Source organism: Arctopsyche grandis, chromosome 9, assembly GCF_051622035.1.
Source record: "Arctopsyche grandis isolate Sample6627 chromosome 9, ASM5162203v2, whole genome shotgun sequence".
Classification (NCBI taxonomy): Eukaryota; Metazoa; Arthropoda; class Insecta; order Trichoptera; family Hydropsychidae; genus Arctopsyche; species Arctopsyche grandis.
Genome location: NC_135363.1, coordinates 27,307,492 through 27,327,095, shown reverse-complemented (window position 1 = coordinate 27,327,095; position 19,604 = coordinate 27,307,492). Strand labels below are relative to the sequence as shown.

The window sequence follows — 19,604 nt, the reverse complement described above, 5'->3', positions numbered from 1 at the left end:
AGTTCTGAAAATTCGGTTAGATGATTCGATTTCGGCATCATTCAGTGTCTCTAATTTTTTCAATGGATTGTTGGGCTGTTTTTAAAAATTTTTCTGCACTCATTTTTTCATACGTTTGAAGCGGTCTCCGTGACGAGCCAGAATGTTAAATTACAGAAAACACAAATATTGGAAGGCAAAGATCGAAAATCGAAAGATCTTAAGTCGAAAGATCAAAAAAAAAGGGTGCATGGTAAACGGTACATATGTACTCACGTACATACTCACTTAATTTGCGCGAGCAGGGTACAACAGGAACAAGAGGAACAGGCTTTTCCTCCCGTATTCTGCGCGCGCTCATCAATACGGGAGGAAAAGCCTGTTCCTCTTGTTCCTGTTGTATCCTGCTCGCGCAAATTAAGTGAGTATGTACCGTTTACCATACACCCTTTTTTTTTTGATCTTTCGACTTAAGATCTTTCGATTTTCGATCTTTGCCTTCCGATATTTGTGTTTTCTGTAATTTAACATTCTGGCTCGTCACGGAGACCGCTTCAAACGTATGAAAAAATGAGTGCAGAAAAATTTTTAAAAACAGCCCAACAATCCATTGAAAAAATTAGAGACACTGAATGATGCCGAAATCGAATCATCTAACCGAATTTTCAGAACTGTAAATTATATTGCAAAAAATTATAAGCTTTATTCAGACCACTTTGATTGGCTTTTCAAGCTAATTAGCATTTGATTTTTTATAAATATTTCTACTACCAATATTAGGATACACATTTTTTAAGTATCGAAAAAAGCGGGGGGGGGGTCGTAAAAATTAAACACCGACCTGGTACTTTTTTATTTATCACTACTACTCACCAAAAAAAAAAAATACATATATTATATAATATATAGATTTGACTTACGACCGAGATTCAGGAACGTATCTCTGTCGTAAGTCGAGGAATACCTATACATAATAGTTAAAGAAATGATATATACATACATATACGGAAAAACTGTAACCAAAATTACCCTTAACAAAATGGAATTTATTTGATGTAAAAATCAATTAATGTAATACCTGAGCTTGCAGATTTCAGAAATATTAGGTCGAATATTTGATATAGCTACCCTCAATCCTTCGTCTAAATTCGTAAGTCTTTTTATTAGTTATTGTTGAGAACCAAGCTCACACAAATGTGATATTGAAAACTGCAAAAAAAATTGTTATGCCCTCATGTAGAGAACTGGATATGCATTCCTCTTGGACAGAAATCCAAAATTCCTCCATAGTCATATCGGAAAATTGAATTTTTAAAGTACGATCCCGATCAAATCTACGAGTATATTGCAGATGAAACAGGCTTGTACTGGAAGTGCTTGCCGACAAACGATGGACTTATGGTTACAAAATTGTTGCTACCTAATGTGACATCAATGAAACATGGACCTAGGTATTATATCAACAATGAAACGTGTTTATTGTCAAAGTCTTCTGAAAAATCTTATTGAGAAAGATGACAACCTGATCAATTGCTGGAAAAAAATGACGAAAATGGATGCAATATACACGGAATAACACAATCTTGGTCAAAAGTAAAGCCAGTAACACTTGTTTGATCATGGAGAAGGATTCTTCTTGACATGGAAACAGATTTAGTGGATTCTGAAGAGAAAGAAGCGAATGATATATCTGAAAATATGTGGATTATTGAAAAATTTAAAATGTTTTGAAAACATGAATAAGGAAAACATCGATGATTGGCTCAATCATTATTTAAGTGATCCAGGTTTTAAACGCATGGATGATGCAGATATCGTTTCTTTTGTTTCTCAAGAGGAAGAAAATGAGAGTGACACTACAAGTGAAGAAGATACCAGTGATAACATTAGTCATAAAACGGTACAACACTAGTACTAACTACTAACAGCCACTTATCTGCTTAACTACACTATTCGACAACTGACGACTGTTTTTTGGTTCAGAAACGAGATATAATTTTTCTTATAGATCTATGCCCAGTGAACACGAATCTGGTAATAAAAAATGTTGATTGGCTTGAGATTTGGAGATATATGTGTTTTTTAAATCGCGCGATTTTTCTATATCTTCGTGTTGTTCGATCTATGTCTCAATATCTGTCAATTTTCTGTTCAAAATTAATATTAAAATCTATAGGCGGGTATTTTATCTTTCATTTGTAGTTATTTTCAGCTTTCAAATCTCTCCAAGTAGTCATCCAGTTCAAATCAAAAGTCAAAAGTACGTATTTTCATTTGGGATTTTTTTCCCACTGTTAATACAATTTAATATTGATTATTTTCTATTGAAAGATATTAAGTGGGATAGTGTACTGCCCACACTATTTTTTATTTTCGTTTAAAAGGGTTAATTGGAAGTGTGCTGAATTTTAAATCGGTAAAATTGCGAGCTAAAAGCTCTTACTAGTATTTACTCGTATTTACACGAATCTGAATTGAATCAATAGGGATAATATATTAAATTGTCTTTATATGAGAATTAAATAAAATTCCACTTCACAAAATCAATGTGTGCGTGTGTAAGTAACGCTCTCCGTATTATAATAATCGTTTTGATTCGACATTCACAGTTAAAGCACTGCCAACATAATGTACGAATATAATAACGAATATAATAACGAATCAAGAAAAAAACGATCACAATGTACATACAGTGTAATTAATTTAGTCACCGGAGCCCGAGGGGGCCGTGTATTGTTCAAAGGTTGTAAATGCATTGTTAAAGGTTTGCCGAATAATGGATAGCACTGTGGCTATCCCATCTCTAGTAATTATAACAGCAGTGAAATAAAATTAAACTGAGGTTTCAGTGAAATGATATCTACATAATTACATTTTCACTGGGCGTAGTTATATTTTCAGTACGGAAATTACATATTTACTAGCCCCCATTAGAGAAATTATAATTTGTTACCAGTTTATTTTATTTATTTATTTAAGTTTGGACCATTGTGGCATTACAGAAATCCCTGTAATGCCACAATGGTCGAAATATAATAAATAAGAGAAAAAACACAAATAAATTAGTCAACTTTTTTTTGCTCTCTTGCTTTGTAGGACAATAGTGTACCATTTTTTGTGTATAAAGTAATCCTGGCCGCCGATCTCGGTTTATAACTTCGGGTTGGGGAGGGGGGTGATACCCTGACTTACTGCACCAACCCTAGCGACGCCACTGGCCATTTTGTAAAGCACTTTAGTGAGCTACATATGTCTTTTGATTTTTAATAATAAATTTAATAAAAAAAAATGTATATGCATGTGTATATTTAAAAAAAAATGTAAATTTAAAATTCATTTTTGGTCAGCTGCCGTCGTCAACGTTGCTTTTGGCAAAGCGATAAAGAACAAAATCCAGATTTCTTTTCTTATTACAAAACTCTTAAACCCTTTGAAGAGTGTGTGCGTATCCAGTCGTCAGCGCCTAATTACGTCGGTCTTGTTTTTTCGAAAATTGTTTTTCATTTCTTCTTTTGTTTCGGGAAGGTTTCACTGATTCAGACATTATATGATAAAGAGTACATATGTACATATATTGTGTAACAATTTCATGTAAAGAGCGAGAAGTGTCGTGTAAACATTTATGAACCAGCTATCAACGGATGCGATTGATTGCTTATCTCAGTTTTTTCCTATCATCTATGTTGGCGTGTAATTTTTGCGCTGTGACGCCAACATTGACTTTGACCGGTGGCGATGGCATTCGATAGTTCTACCATTGGCCAATAGATGTCTACAGGTGTTTGAGTACTACTTAGCAGTGATGTACCTGTTTGCCATAAGAACCTGAAAAAAAGTGGTGACACTTTAGGACTGTACTCCACAGGATCATTTCTGTAGTACTTTCTTCACCGTCAAGCACGCTCCATAAGAGAGTGCACGAGTCACGATGACGAGGCGTGGCGCGGTTCCTTGAGCGTGAGGCGGGCTATGAAATGATTTTATCGATCATCTCATGGCTATCGATGACCGTTCACTGCCCGTTTGGATCACGGGTGGTTTTGGGAGCCGTCGCTGTCTGAGTGGCTTATTTTCTAAACATATTCTATCACACACTTAAAGACTAAAGATCACTTGTTTTATTTAGTACTTACCTCCTATACTTTCATAAAGATTACTTTGCACAAGTGAGAAACAAAAGTAAACACTTTTGACAGTTGACAGTTGGCAATCAATAGCGGAAGACTGCAACGTTGCCCCTTTTTACTTACCGCTTATTAATTTGTATCTATTCTAATCATTGAAGAAGTATACTTCAATGATTTTAATGCTAAAATCTATTGTTTCGAATGATCGTTTCATCCCGTTCTACAAACCTAACCTAACCAGTAGCGTGGTCTAGTGGTGAATGTTGAATTATCTCGTACTTGATGTTACGAGTTCGACTCCCGCTAAGAGCTCGCTATTGGCCAGACCTTGATTTGTCAAGGTCGGTCGTTTCTTATCAGAATTTGTCAATTTTTCTGATTTTCATTGAAACGATTCCTGTAAAATTGGCGTTTCCTTCCCAATTTTCTGTTGCGAACCTTTAGTCATTGTTATATCTTAGGTTTCGCCATATTGCTCACCATAGATGTCTCTGTGGTTGTTTATCGAATATAAAAAATTCGTATTGTTACATGAAAGTATTCATCGTTATTTATCGTATTAATACGATATTTGTAATATCTGACGATAGATGTCAGATATTGTTTAGATTTATATGTATCTATGTAATAATTATGCACAATACGAGATTGTTTAATGCACCGAAAATAATGTAAATTTTTAATGCACAAACATTTTTTTTAAGATACAAAGTATTTTTTTCAATGTAAAGTCAAATCGCACCCATAATTAATTATATGTTATGTTTAAGGGCCGGCGGTCGAGTTGCTTTTGCCCAAAAAAAAGAGTTCACTATTGTCAATTTCTATTGTTAACCTTTTTCCATGATCTTTTATTAGTATTTTCTTTATTACGTATGTATGTGTCAATCAATAGAGAGTAATTTGCTACATTCAGATTCCACACAATCACATTATACTCTATGTAGCTTGCTTCTCAGTAGCAAGAAGATAAACGGTTAGAGAATAACCTTGCATATCTCGAGACAAATTCATTCTATCTATCATTATCATAACAATTTATCTATCATTGCTTCCATTCTATTGGAATTCTGTTAAAATTAAATCTTTTGACACTTACTGATCAGATATTTTTCCACTGTACTCATTCAGTTTAAAGATAGTTTAAGGTAAAGATTCTAGATGAAATTTTTGCGTTTTATCATCATAATTCATGATAGGGCTAATGTACGAAAAGTGTCATCATTAATTAGTTTCATTTTAGTATTTGGGTGACGAATTTTATGCAAACAATACACCCAATGCAAACATGCGTTAGTTATGTACATACATATGTAGTAACACAAATAAATCATAAAGGTTTCGTACTTCGGTTTATTTAGCAATAATTCACAATATTTACATCTCATTAACAATAATTACACTATGAGCAAATAACCTCGTTGTACGCCTTTGCAAATTCTGCTACATAACAAACTGGCACTTCATCCAACGACACATTCATCATTTTTAACGGTTATTAAATCTCCATCAGTCGTTGGATGCGTATTATAATACACGTACCGCAAGTGCTACATCAAAAAGTCATTTGCAAAATCGGCTTTTGTACATAGATGATGTTGAAAAATAAAACACAAGACGACAAGAGATGTTCGATTAATTAACCGCATATCTTCCTCTATCGTGCGAATTCCAACCGCACGCATCCTCGCTTGTCTCGAAACGGTTCAACAATCAACTAAGCAACTTTCGATGGAACTTGTGAGTTTACGTCGCTAGAGCAACGATCTCTGCTTAGTATTCTAAATCCGAGTTTACTGTACGGAGATTTTTTTTTTCATGTCTTATCTCCTCTACGCGGAACCGGTTTGCACTTGGAAGAAACGAAATGAAATATGTTCCGCTTGTGGCCAGCACGTGGGTCACCCGTTACGGTTTGGAATTTCGGCGCCAAAAAACTTGAATTGTTTCGGAATCGATCCGATGCGAAAATTTGCCGTGGCGAGGAATAGCCATGATCGTCCTGCTTATCTCTTTTTGTCTGGGTGTGGAAAATCCATTGAATCAAGTCGCAATCGAGGATTTTGGGGTTGTTGTATAACCGAAGCTAACATGGGTCAATCCCAGATTAGTTACGTTGAATGTTTTACACCTGCTTCCCGTTCTACTTTTGATGGATTCTACATACATATGTACTTCCAAAAAATATTCGTTTGATTGCGTTATAATCATCACATGCGTCATAAGTTAGTTATCAAGCTTGAAGTTAATGATGATTTGATGTGTGAATCTCAATTTTAAAGGACGTCAAAATGTTTTCGATTCAAAATTAAGATGTAATGAAGAAAAAAATGAGTTTGAATTTTCTCACAATCACTCACATATACAGATGTAGCATTGACTAGTGATTAGGATATAATGCTTTCGAATAAAGTGGTCACGGGTTCGATTCCCACTGGTTGCTGCTAGCCAAACCTTAAATATGTGACTCCAAGTCGATCGTTTCCTATTATAGTTTTTCAGTTTATCTGAATTCTAGTCATTCAGCATCTCGATTTTTCGCTGATATGTATGTATAATTGCTACAAATTTGTCCATATATGTCTCTGTAGATTTTGATTGTATTTGCTTTGTATAATATTTACGTGTTCGAATGTACAAATGTTCGAACATAGATGTCGTGTTTAATGTAAAATATATAATAATCATGTATTTATAATTGATATTTATTATCTGTATAGTACACTCTGTAATGACGAGTTTGCATTATTGATTAAATAAAATAAAAATAAATAAATATGTAGATTAATCAAAAATAAACATAAATTTCGAGTTTTAGAATTCATTTAAAAACATAGTTTTACAATTGACAATTATCGAAGAGATCCAATAAATTGATAAACCAACTCCTCTCCAATTTTTGTACGAATGACATGTCACCAAACTCAATGAGTAAGTTCTTCTTTAAAAAACAAATTATAGATACTAAAAGCAAACAGTTGTGAAAAATATTGATATTGTTTCGAAATAGATTGAATTTTAAATGTTTTTACCCAAGGGAAGGCGGTCAAGTTGCTTTTGCCCAAAAAAAAATGGTTAACTATTTTCAATTACTACTGTCCAATAAAGCAAGAGAGCAAAAAAAAAGTTGACAATAGTGACCGTTTTTTTGGGCATATGCAACTCGACCGCCTTCCCTTATTTTTACCACTTATTTCGGGTTGACATGATACGAGTACACTCGGACCGGGGCGCTAATTTGTTCAATCGGACGTTACTCGGACGCTGCCACGTTACGAATGACCAAATTAGCAAACTCCCAAGTCTGAGTGTACTCGTATCGTGTCAACCCGGTATCAGCTTTTATTCAATATTTCAAATTGTATTTTATTCTAAACATATGTAGATATAGAAAACATTACATTTAACTCAATAATGTTAAAATACTATTATAATTGATGAAATTATATTTATTCTTACTTATGATATGTGATGCCATCATCTTTGTGTTCTCTTGAGTAATTGTAACACAATTTCACTGAACACGTTGGCATTTTCGAAAATGTCAATCAACCTTCTTACTTAGAAGCCAGCTAGCTACTGAGTTACTCAACAGGGTGACAAGTAGTCTTCGGCGGACGAATGCGCCGAAACGGGATCCTTTTGTCAATTTCTATTGTTAACCTTTTTTTTTGCTCTCTAGACAGAATAGAAATTGACAAAAGGATCCCATTTTTTCTGTGCTGGCGCATCCACGCGCCGCGCTCTAGTGCGTCACTAGCTTAGAGCGTCAGGCCCTATCTATGTTATTCTATATCTATGATCGTAGATATAGAATAACCTCATCCAGCAGCATAGCTCGGTCGTTAAGCTTCTGCCTAACACCGAGAGGCGCTGGGTTCGCTCCCATGAGCTGACCTCAATTGTATATGTAGTGCTGCTGGTCAAACCTGGATATTTGTGACTACAGGTCGATCGTTTCCTATCAGGGTTTGCCAATTTCCTCTAATTTCATCGTTGAAACGGTTCCCGATTAAAAATCTTTACTACCTACTATGTCACTCCTATTTGAGTATGATTAATGTCCAATCAAATTTATGTACAATTCATAGATGTCTCCTTAATTTGCGAGTTTTCAGTGTCTCGTAATTCAGCGACCTGTATAATAAAATTGCTGTATTGTTACAGCTAAAGAATAACCCTCATTTTGCACCATCGAGCCTACAAGATAAAAGGCTAAACCAACAAGGTTGAAGAGCATTTTAGACTTTTTCAACACCGGAAGATACACAAGACTGTTCCACCATTGAGTCGACAAGGACCCTCGAAAAACGAAAAAAAAACATCGAAGGTTCTATGTATACATACCTACCGAACACAAACACTACCGTCGGCTATGAATTGATCCTTTCGGCAACTGGGCAAGGCATATTGCCAAAATTTGCAGACAATAAGTTCCACTGTATATTTTTCCGCAAAAACCTGTGTGCAAGGATAAGCTGCGATAAAAATGGCCGTTGTAGAGATGTTAACGGCTGGTATTGCAGCAGCCAAGATGGGCGCGGCATCAGGTAGTCTCAGATAACTCTGTCTTTTTCTCGCTCATTGCCACCTGCATTCTTCTGTCCCGCTCTGTCCGGCAGCAATCCAGAACGCAGAGGCGCCTCGGACTCTTCCTTGCACTATTGACCCGCAAAGAATTTAGCACCAAACCCAAACGTGAACTTATACCTATATCTTATATATGCCAACCGTTCAATGAAAGTCTGCACCAGGGTAACCACATTTACCATTTAACAAGTCAATCCCAAATTAATACAAAGTACAACAAAGACTGGACAGATGTAGCCACTCTCCCTTCTCTCTCCAATAAATTATCCTTTTTTTTAAATACATTTTGATATAAAAAATATGTATAGAGATTAAATACAATTTCTGGTAATAGCCGTTAATTATTTTATCGCATATAATTAAGAGGGCTGGACACCAGCGCCTTGTCCAAACAAACGTACTATACTTCTCCCTACCTCAATTATGGCACTAGAGAAATTATTTTTTAATATGCTATGGATATCCACCATTGGGGTGCATCTATCGTTTTATTTTTTTGATTAATTATTTTTTATAGGAGCTAGGAGCCGCCAAACATCTATAAAATCGCCTCTTTTTTACACCCACGAAAAGAGTCTAGTGTGGTTATTTAACGGTCGATTTAAAAAAAAATACGCCGATAGATGCACAGAAAATATCTTTCTCATACCGATGATGATTTTTTTTTTAAAATTGATCCAGTTTTGGAGGAGAAAATAGGAGAATACGAAACCTCGATTTTGTCGATTTTTAATACGTATTATCTGGTGGAAGCGCAACTGTCGCATTCACTCAATATTGATATATATATATTGTCGCATTCACTCTATATAAACATTCATTCAATATATATATCGAAGAAAGGAACGGCAACAAAATTAAGGTGTACAGCCCTCTTAAGTACAAAGACAGACATAATATTGCATTAAAAATCGATGCAAATGTGGATTAGGTAGTTTGGAATTTGTTTATAACTAACCTCTTCTTAATTCAGAAACGATTTGGTCGTGTGACGAAGTTTGGGTTCTTATCCGATCGTTTTCAAACTTTGCCATTATGCTCTGTTTGGTCATCAATATAAGTGGAAACGACGTCCGCCATTACGATGGTGAAAAATAATCATAATAGACACGTTTGAAAATACTGCTTCTTCGTTCACGGTGACGTCTATCGTCCACACTGTCGCATTTGTCCACACTGCTCTGATCGTTTTTTTCCCCTTTTCGACCCCCTCTCGCTATGGCAGATTGAGCACTTTGTCTTACTCATGATCAAAGTTTACGGAAAGAATTGGTGATTTATCAATTAGGTTTTTTTATATACAATTATTTTCAGTATTAAATGTGCAAAAAAGATGCATTCGTAAGAGTGGTTACGCTGATGCCTGCTTAAGAGTAGTAACACAGACCAACAAAATCGTAATTAAACCTGCGAATGCTAACCAACACCGATCGGCGTTTTGCCAACAAGTCCATGGGCCTGAAAAACGCCGATAGGCGTTTAAATTTTGAGCATTTACAAAGTAAACAAGAATACTACCCGATAAGCCTTTCCAGGTACCAAAAAAATGCATTGAACATGGGTCGTGTAATCCGTGTCATTCATTTGTCAACGGTTATAAAGACTGGTTTACATTGGAATTTCTGAATTTATAACTTATCTTCGACGGTGGAGCGTGCTTTTGGAACAAAAAATGGGAGTTTTGGGGCTATTTTCCAGAAAAGAGGACAAAATACAAAGCTAGAGAGCAAAAAAAAAGGATCACCATAAAAATGAACAATGGTGCGCAGGGTTGCTTTTTTTAGGAAAAGTTACCACATACAGTTATCTAATCCACGAAGGTTTATTAACCGGTAAATACCGATATACCGGCGGTGGGAAAAATTATTTATATAAAATTTGACGGTAAATTGCAACCTCCACTTAAAACTTAAGAATGTTAAAGTTGTATTATTTTTGACATATAAAAAAATGAATATGGTTTTAAATTTATTTATGCTCATAAATATATGTATTTTCGCCACACACTTAAGAGAGCTGGACAGCAGCACCTTGTCCATACAAACGTACTATACTTCTCCCTTCCTCAATTATGGCACTAGAGAAATTATTTTTTAATATGCTATGGATATCCACCATTGGGGTGCATCTATCGTTTTATTTTTTTGATTAATTATTTTTTAAAGGAGCTAGGAGCCGCCAAAAATCTATAAAATCACCTCTTTTTTACACCCACGAAACGAGTCCAGCGTGCTTATTTAACGGTCGATTTTTAAAAAAAATACGCCGATAGATGCACAGAAAGTATCTTTCTCATACCGATGATGAAATTTTTTTAAAAATTGGTCCAGTTTTGGAGGAGAAAATAGTAGAATACGAAACCTCGATTTTGTCAATTTAAAATACGTTTTATCTGGCCGAAGCGCAACTGTCGCATTCACTCAATATATATATATTGATATATATTGTCGCATTCACTCAATATATACATACACTCAATATATATATCGAAGAAAGGAACGGTAACAAAATTAAGGTTTCGGGTGTACAGCCCTCTTAAACAGTCAATACGCATACGCTGACGTACTATTTTATTTGTGCTCTTGTTTTTTTATTTTATATTCCTTTTAACGGCACCACATTTGGCAGTTCGCGTTTACGTAGATATCTTCAGAGATTAGATAAGAAGAGGTGGGGCATTTATTGGGGGCGGTTATCTTTTCTTTTCGTGGAATTAAAATTCATCATGGATTTAACAGGTGTAAAAATGTGTGCAGCAGGCCACTAATGTATTCGTGACGAATGTGATGTTGATCCCTTCTATTACTTGAAATAAAAGCAAGTTTTACATATCGTGCGAAAGAGACGACACGAGACACGGCGCGTGCTCTGGTGGGATAAGACCGCCAATGATAGAGAAGCACGGTTTTTTGTGCACCGAACCACTAGTATTCTATATAATGCTTTTTTCTTATAATTTGAGATTAGAGCCCCTCCTCCGTCTTTAAGAGGGCTGGACAGCAGTGCGTTGTCCATACAAACGTACTATACTTCTCCCTACCTCAATTATGGCACTAGAGAAATTATTTTTTAATATGCTATGGATATCCACCATTGGGGTGCATCTATCGTTTTATTTTTTTGATTAATTATTTTTTATAGGAGCTAGGAGCCGCCAAACATCTATAAAATCGCCTCTTTTTTACACCCACGAAAAGAGTCTAATGTGGTTATTTAACGGTCGATTTAAAAAAAAATACGCCGATAGATGCACAGAAAATATCTTTCTCATACCGATGATGAAATTTTTTTAAAAATTGGTCCAGTTTTGGAGGAGAAAATAGTAGAATACGAAACCTCGATTTTGTCAATTTAAAATACGTTTTATCTGGCCGAAGCGCAACTGTCGCATTCACTCAATATATATATATTGATATATATTGTCGCATTCACTCAATATATACATACACTCAATATATATATCGAAGAAAGGAATGGTAACAAAATTAAGGTTTCGGGTGTACAGCCCTCTTAAACAGTCAATACGCATACGCTGACGTACTATTTTATTTGTGCTCTTGTTTTTTTATTTTATATTCCTTTTAACGGCACCACATTTGGCAGTTCGCGTTTACGTAGATATCTTCAGAGATTAGATAAGAAGAGGTAGGGCATTTATTGGGGGCAGTTATCTTTTCTTTTCGTGGAATTAAAATTCATCATGGATTTAACAGGTGTAAAAATGTGTGCAGCAGGCCACTAATGTATTCGTGACGAATGTGATGTTGATCCCTTTTAATACTTGAAATAAAAGCAAGTTTTACATATCGTGCGAAAGAGACGACACGAGACACGGCGCGTGCTCTGGTGGGATAAGACCGCCAATGATAGAGAAGCACGGTTTTTTGTGCACCGAACCACTTGTATTCTATATAATGCTTTTTTCTTATAATTTGAGATTAGAGCCCCTCCTCCGTCTTTAAGAGGGCTGGACAGCAGTGCGTTGTCCATACAAACGTACTATACTTCTCCCTACCTCAATTATGGCACTAGAGAAATTATTTTTTAATATGCTATGGATATCCACCATTGGGGTGCATCTATCGTTTTATTTTTTTTGATTAATTATTTTTTATAGGAGCTAGGAGCCGCCAAACATCTATAAAATCGCCTCTTTTTTACACCCACGAAAGGAGTCTAGTGTGGTTATTTAACGGTCGATTTAAAAAAAAATACGCCGATAGATGCACAGAAAATATCTATCTCATACCGATGATGAAATTTTTTTACAAATTGGTCCAGTTTTGGAGGAAAAAATAGTAGAATACGAAACCTCGATTTTGTCAATTTAAAACACGTTTTATCTGGTCGAAGCGCAACTGTCGCATTCACTCAATATATATATTGATATATATTGTCGCATTCACTCAATATATACATACACTCAATATATATATCGAAGAAAGGAACGGTAACAAAATTAAGGTTTCGGGTGTACAGCCCTCTTAAGGAAAAATTTAAGTTGTCCACCTGGACTAGACCACTATCCAACTAATCTGCGCTTCCAGTTATTTCTGCTTAGACATTATATAACTGTTTGGTTTGTTAAATTCAAGTTGTGTGTTCGTAGACACATTTGGGCTTTTTGTTAATAAGTGCGTCAAAATCGGTTTGGGTTGTGCGATTACGTGCGGCTTTTCGCATTTGCGGCTTAATCCGTAATTAGGCCGAGAAAGGGTTAACCTTTATGACCCCGACGGCGTATACTTTTACCGAGCGGAATGTTGTCCCTTGATACCTCTGAGCATAAACATACGAATCATAAACAACAATGTTGTATTACCGAGCGGTGATAAGTGGTATTGTGGTAAATGGGCGGGTGATTTTTAAAATATGTAAAAAGAAAAAAAAATTCTACACATTTCACAAGCATCGACATTTTCAGTATCATTAGGGATAGTGGGCTGATTAAAAATGTCAACTTAAGAATGTTTACACATATTGTTAACAAAATTATACACTCGTACAGCACATGTTTGCATACTGGATTAGGGATTGCAATATACCGTCAAAGTTCATAAAACGGTAAATGGTAAATGATTACCATTTACCGTTTTGCCACTACCGGTATGCCGGTATTTACCGGTAAATGAGTTTTTTTCTTAAAATGCACTTATTGGTCAATGGTTTTAGTCCACGTGGACCACTTTACTCTCATTGACAACATATGACATACATACATGTATGTATGTCGAATCGAAACGACTTTTATAGTACGGCGAGCGTTATCTCATACAGACAGACCGACAGACAGACGGATCAGCGATATTATATAATTATATGATATTATTTTTTCAAATATTTCATTTATTTATTTATTTTTATTTTCACATACATATATTTATTTATTTTATTAATTGAAAAATCAACAGACAGGATGTATATAGATATGTATAAAAAACAAATAGTAAATAAATAATATATGTAACATCCGAGTCCAATAATAGATTTTTACATAAATGAAAAAGATAAATATAAGGAAAACAAATTAAAAAGTAAATAATAAAGGCATGACAAAATATGTAGAACAATGCATAATTAAACTATAGTATTAAAATATTTGGAAAAGGTTATAAAATAGAATTTAAGAAGAAATTGAAATTTACAAATATAAAACAAATGAAAAAGGTAAATACAAAATAAACAAATGAAAAGGAAAAGAATGAAAGCTATAATATGATTAAATAGCACATTACATAACTAAACTAAAGTATAAAAATATTGGAAATATTGGAAAAATAGAATAGGAGAAGAAATGAATCAATCGGTCAAGATTCTCTTGATGTTAGACCCGAATTGATGTAGGGAAATACCAAATAGATCAACCTCATTCAGCTCTCCGTTAAACATACGATAAACGCGCTGCAGATAAAAATATTTTTGGCAATTAGTATTGAAAGGATCAAGTGAAAAGAGTGCAACCCGTCTAGAGTACCGAACTGGGATTCTGAAATTAACCTTATTCAGTAAATCATATATGTATGTACATCAGTGGTGTGTACAAGAGGAACAGATTGTTCCCCTTGTATCCTGCTCGCGCACATTTAGTAATGCTGTAAAACAATAAAAAGAAAGAGAATTGTATGTGAAAATAAAAATAAATAAGTAAATGAAATATGCGAAAAAATATTCACTCCAGGTTGACCGTTTCCTATGAGAGTTTGCCAATTTATCTGATTTTCATTGAAACGGTTCCAACAAATTGGCGACCTTACCCATTTTCTCGCAAATCTCGAGTTTTCAGCAATCTGGAATTTCGCTGAATTGTATTAAATGCTGCAAATGAATAAATCTGACCATTAATGTATCTATGAATGTTAATTCATGGGTCTACCTCACGGGACCGAAAGTGAAAAGCCTGAAAAAGCAAATATCGGAAGACAAAGATCGAAAATCGAAAGATCAAAAAAAATTATCTCTCTTTCTGTCATACAGCCTTGTTTAATGTGCGCGTGCAGATTCGGGAGGAAAAGCCTGTTTCTTTTGTTCCTGTTGTATCCTGCTCGCGCAAATAAAGTGAGGATGTACGACGAGGGGAGAGAGACTTTTACCGCACGCCACTGATATACCGTAACGGGCGATGAAAGGTGTCCACCTCGAAAAAACTAATATTTTCTTGTTTTTCGGACTGATTTTATTTTATTTTTTTGTTTATTAAAATTGAATTTATGAAGTTTGAAAGAAATTCAAGTAGTAATGCGAAGAAATTAAAACGAAACTACAATGTTATTCAAATTATTAGGAGTCGGTGATGTGTGGAAAGATTTAGTAGTGTAATAAAAAAAAAATTTTCATAAAACTTAAGTATTAATAAAAAATCACATTTCATTTATTATAATAATACTTATATATAAAAATTTATTTCAATATTTGATTGGCCCCACCCTTATTTTTTATAACAGCCTCAACTCTTCGAGGCATTGATTTAATTAAATTTTGAACATATTCATCTGTGATATCGTTTGTTCGGTGATTACTGGTCACAAATTACTCGTCACAAAGTCACTAAAATCTCTATAACGGAACATCTGGCAGCCGAAAAGTCCATCATACTAACGATAACTATCATAGTAACGAGAACTTGAGTGCCATATATTGTGTATTCATAGTAAATACTGTTGGTGTCGACGGCGCCAATGGCGTGTATTTAATTGATCAGTAATTTATTCAGCTTTTGATCAGTAAAAATAACTGACAATATAACCATAAAAGACGGTAATTGGACTATTCGTCACAAAGACAATTTTTGCCATGAAAATCGCGAATACACAATATTTGGCACTCAAGTTCTCGTTACTATGATAGTTATCGTTAGTATGATGGACTTTTCGGCTGCCAGATGTTCCGTTATAGAGATTTTAGTGACTTTGTGACGAGTAATTTGTGACCAGTAATCACCGAACCAACGATATCACAGATGAACATCTGGCAGCCGAAAAGTCCATCATACTAACGATAACTATCATAGTAACGAGAACTTGAGTGCCAAATATTGTGTATTCGCGGTTTTCATGGCAAAAATTGTCTTTGTGACCACCCCAATGTGACGAATAGTCCAATTACCGATAATCCCATATATATTTTATTTTTTCAATTAATTCTAATTTAGAGGGAAGGTTTTTTATTATTAATTTTAGAACCCATTATAGCCCACAGGTTCTCTAACAAAAACAAAAAAATAAATAAAATCGTTTATAAGTCCGAAAAACAAGAAAATATGAGTTTTTTCGAGGTGGACACCTTTCATCGCCCGCTACTGTATACACTAACCGTTTTTCATTTGTATGCATGGTAATCGAACATTTTCGACTTTTTAACATTCGATGCGTTGACGGTCACCACTATATGGACATACATATGCATATTGAATATTCACATTTATGTACGATATACATATGTACATACATATATAACATACATATTGGGTACGCCACTGCAAGTACGGGTTTATAAACCTCTCGGCTCTCGTTGACCGAAAGCCTTCGAGAGGCAAAGGGAGGGGGGTGAGGTGGGGAGGCGGGCAGGCGGGGGTGCACAACTGCCAAGGCAGAGGGGGGAAGAGGGGTCGAGCGGGCAAAGAAACGAGCGCGGGGAGGGAGGGGGTAAACTCGCAACTCGCAACTCGCCAGTTGTCACCGGACGTTCGAACCGGGAGGCTGTTCGCGTCGTGCGCGCGCGGTCGCGAAAAGAATTTCGCCTGCCGCACGAAACAAAAGTGAGAAAAGTTCGCGCGAAAATTTTACGATGTGCACAGTGGCGAAGGGCGCGCTTCCGCCACGCTCCAAATTCAAATCCGGCCGCCAATTTTGAATACAATAATTATTTTCGACCAAGTTTTTAAATCAAGGTATATTGTGCTTAATGTATACTAGTTAGTGTACGTGTGTCTATAAAATAAGTAGTGCGATTGAAGTTGCAATAGTTGCACTTTTGGTGCGTTTCCCGGAAGGGACCGTGCGCAGGTACAGGTACCCTGATGGCAGGTGCAGGTGCATCGACGTTCTCCCTGTGCTTCGTTTTGTTATTTTTTCGCGTCGGTTGCATTGCGCAATGGATTTATTTATTAATGCATTCGTTTTCCGCACCCGAATTTGCATTCTGCGTCTAGGCGGAATGCTCCATTTCGCAAGACCGTTGATGGAATTCGACCGGAAGTGGGGCTTTAGCGCTGTTTTGTTGACGTGCTTGTCGGAATTGAGATGCATTTTATAATATGTTTTATGTTCGTGCTAGTATTTATGTAGACGATATACGTACATATATAGTCAGGGCCGACGAGAGGGGGGGGGGGGAAGACCGGGGTAGAGTTCCAGGGCCCGGACTAGTCGAAGGCCTCATGTCAGGTCGTCCGACTGACTAATATTGATTTTTAATATTATTCGACGTACATCAAAATACATGTATTTATTTAATGCTAAATGTGTATTATTTTTCGATCCGGGCATACTTTGTGTACAAGTGAAATCGTGCCTGTTATATAATAATTATTTTAAAAAATATCAACCAACATATGAGACGTTACATTTGAAAGTGGCCGATATTAGGTTCCAAAAACACTATTTCTGTTTGACTTAATTCACAAATTGTTATCACTTCTTTTAATTCGATTTGTCCCGAATTAGGGGAAAGCAGAATAAACATATTACAGGCCACCATTATTTTTAAATATAATTAAAATTTCTCGAAACGAAGAAAAGTGGACTTTTGAAAAGCCACTTTCAATTACAACGGCTCTTCTTATTAAAATAGTTATTTTTCTATTAGTTCTGATATATTTTTCACGGTTCCCGGAAATATGCACTGAATAGTAGCGCAGTTTCGAGAAGTCATAATTTTCAAAGGCGCTCAAAAAGAACTTACTCAATAGAATTCCACAAAAAAATCGTGGAAGCTTTGTGTACCTACAGTGCTAATATTCGCTAGTAATCGATGGTAAACGGATCATTCCGCAAAAAGCGATCTTGCGCAAAACACTAAAATCTCGATCACGAAACATCTGGCTCTCGAATTTTTGTTAGTACAATATTTCGCGTGATACCTTTCGATTGATGGAGTTTTTGGTGCCAGATGTTCCGTGATCGAGATTTTAGTGCCTTGCGCGAGATCGCTTTTTGCGGAATAATCACCGAACCCTAATCGATAGTACTATTTATGTATGCGATTTCACCAAGTGATGAATTACCATACATATTGTGCCAGCTCTATACAAAATTTACGAATTTTTTTATGGCTATTTTAATCATTTGTTATCTGAAAACCGGAAGTTCAACTTTTCGTTGTGATATACTTGAATAGATGACCTGTTATCAATTGAACAAAATATAATGTTTTTTAACAGTTTCAATACATATACGTATATAGATCATTTCTTTGTCTTTATCAGTAACGAAAATATAAATTATAAAATTCACAGAAATGAATTCGTCTAGACTAGACAACCGGAAGTGGTTTTGAATAAATTTTTGTTAAATGTTCCGCAACAGGTACTAAAAAAAGCAGAGGCGTATCAATTTAATATTATTTCCATATATGTATGTATCATACATATGTAAATTAAAGGTCTATCTAATCTTCATGCTATTATTTATTTAAATTTTTGATATGCTTGCATTGGCGTGCCATTTTTTTGGGGGAGGAATTTAATACGACGTTCAATCTCTTTGTTTATTTTTTTTTGTACTGCAAAATACGTATGTATTGTATCACACATGCTCATTACAATTTTTTGTCATATACGAGTAAACAAATTGTCATACAAAGCCAGTTTAGCGCGTAGATTTTTTGTAAAATCTACAGCCATTCACCATCCACTGCTTGACGAAGGCCCCTCTAAAACGCTTCCATTCGTACAAACTATTTTCTCATTTTATCCACCCATCTCCCTTATGGCCTTCCTTGCATTCTTTCGCATTTTGTCGGGTACCATTCGAGCACTTCTTTCGTCCGTTCTTCTAATTATGTGACCTGCCCATTGGCATTTCAATCTCTACACTCTCTCCACTATTTCAACTTCCATTGTCATACTTCACACCCACTATATTTTCATTTTCAAATTAAATTTAGTATATAGTGACTTACTGGTTGCCCCTAGGTGTATGGCCGGAAACATGTAAACAGACTCATTAAAAAAAATACCACAAAAAATATAAATTAATACATATATGTGTATAATAGAATAAATTTAAAAATAAAACCATAACAATCGTTGAAAATATCAACATATCAATATAAAACCATAAGAATCGCAAGACTGTTGAGATGATCAACTGCCTTAGATATGTATGTATGTAGAAGCGAGTTCATTAAGATGTTAGTATATATAATAGTTAGTAACTTTGTCGGCCGACTAGTTGCGCGACACGAAAAAAT

General features: G+C 35.3%; 1 non-coding gene across 1 annotated transcript; it reads left to right on the top strand.

Moving 5' to 3' along the window:
* The first annotated feature begins 3,827 nt into the window (after nucleotides 1–3,827).
* On the top strand, nucleotides 3,828–4,045 carry LOC143917510 (small nucleolar RNA U3). The gene has a single exon (XR_013261072.1). It is a non-coding gene; the product is annotated as a small nucleolar RNA U3 (small nucleolar RNA).
* Nucleotides 4,046–19,604: the final 15,559 nt, after the last annotated feature.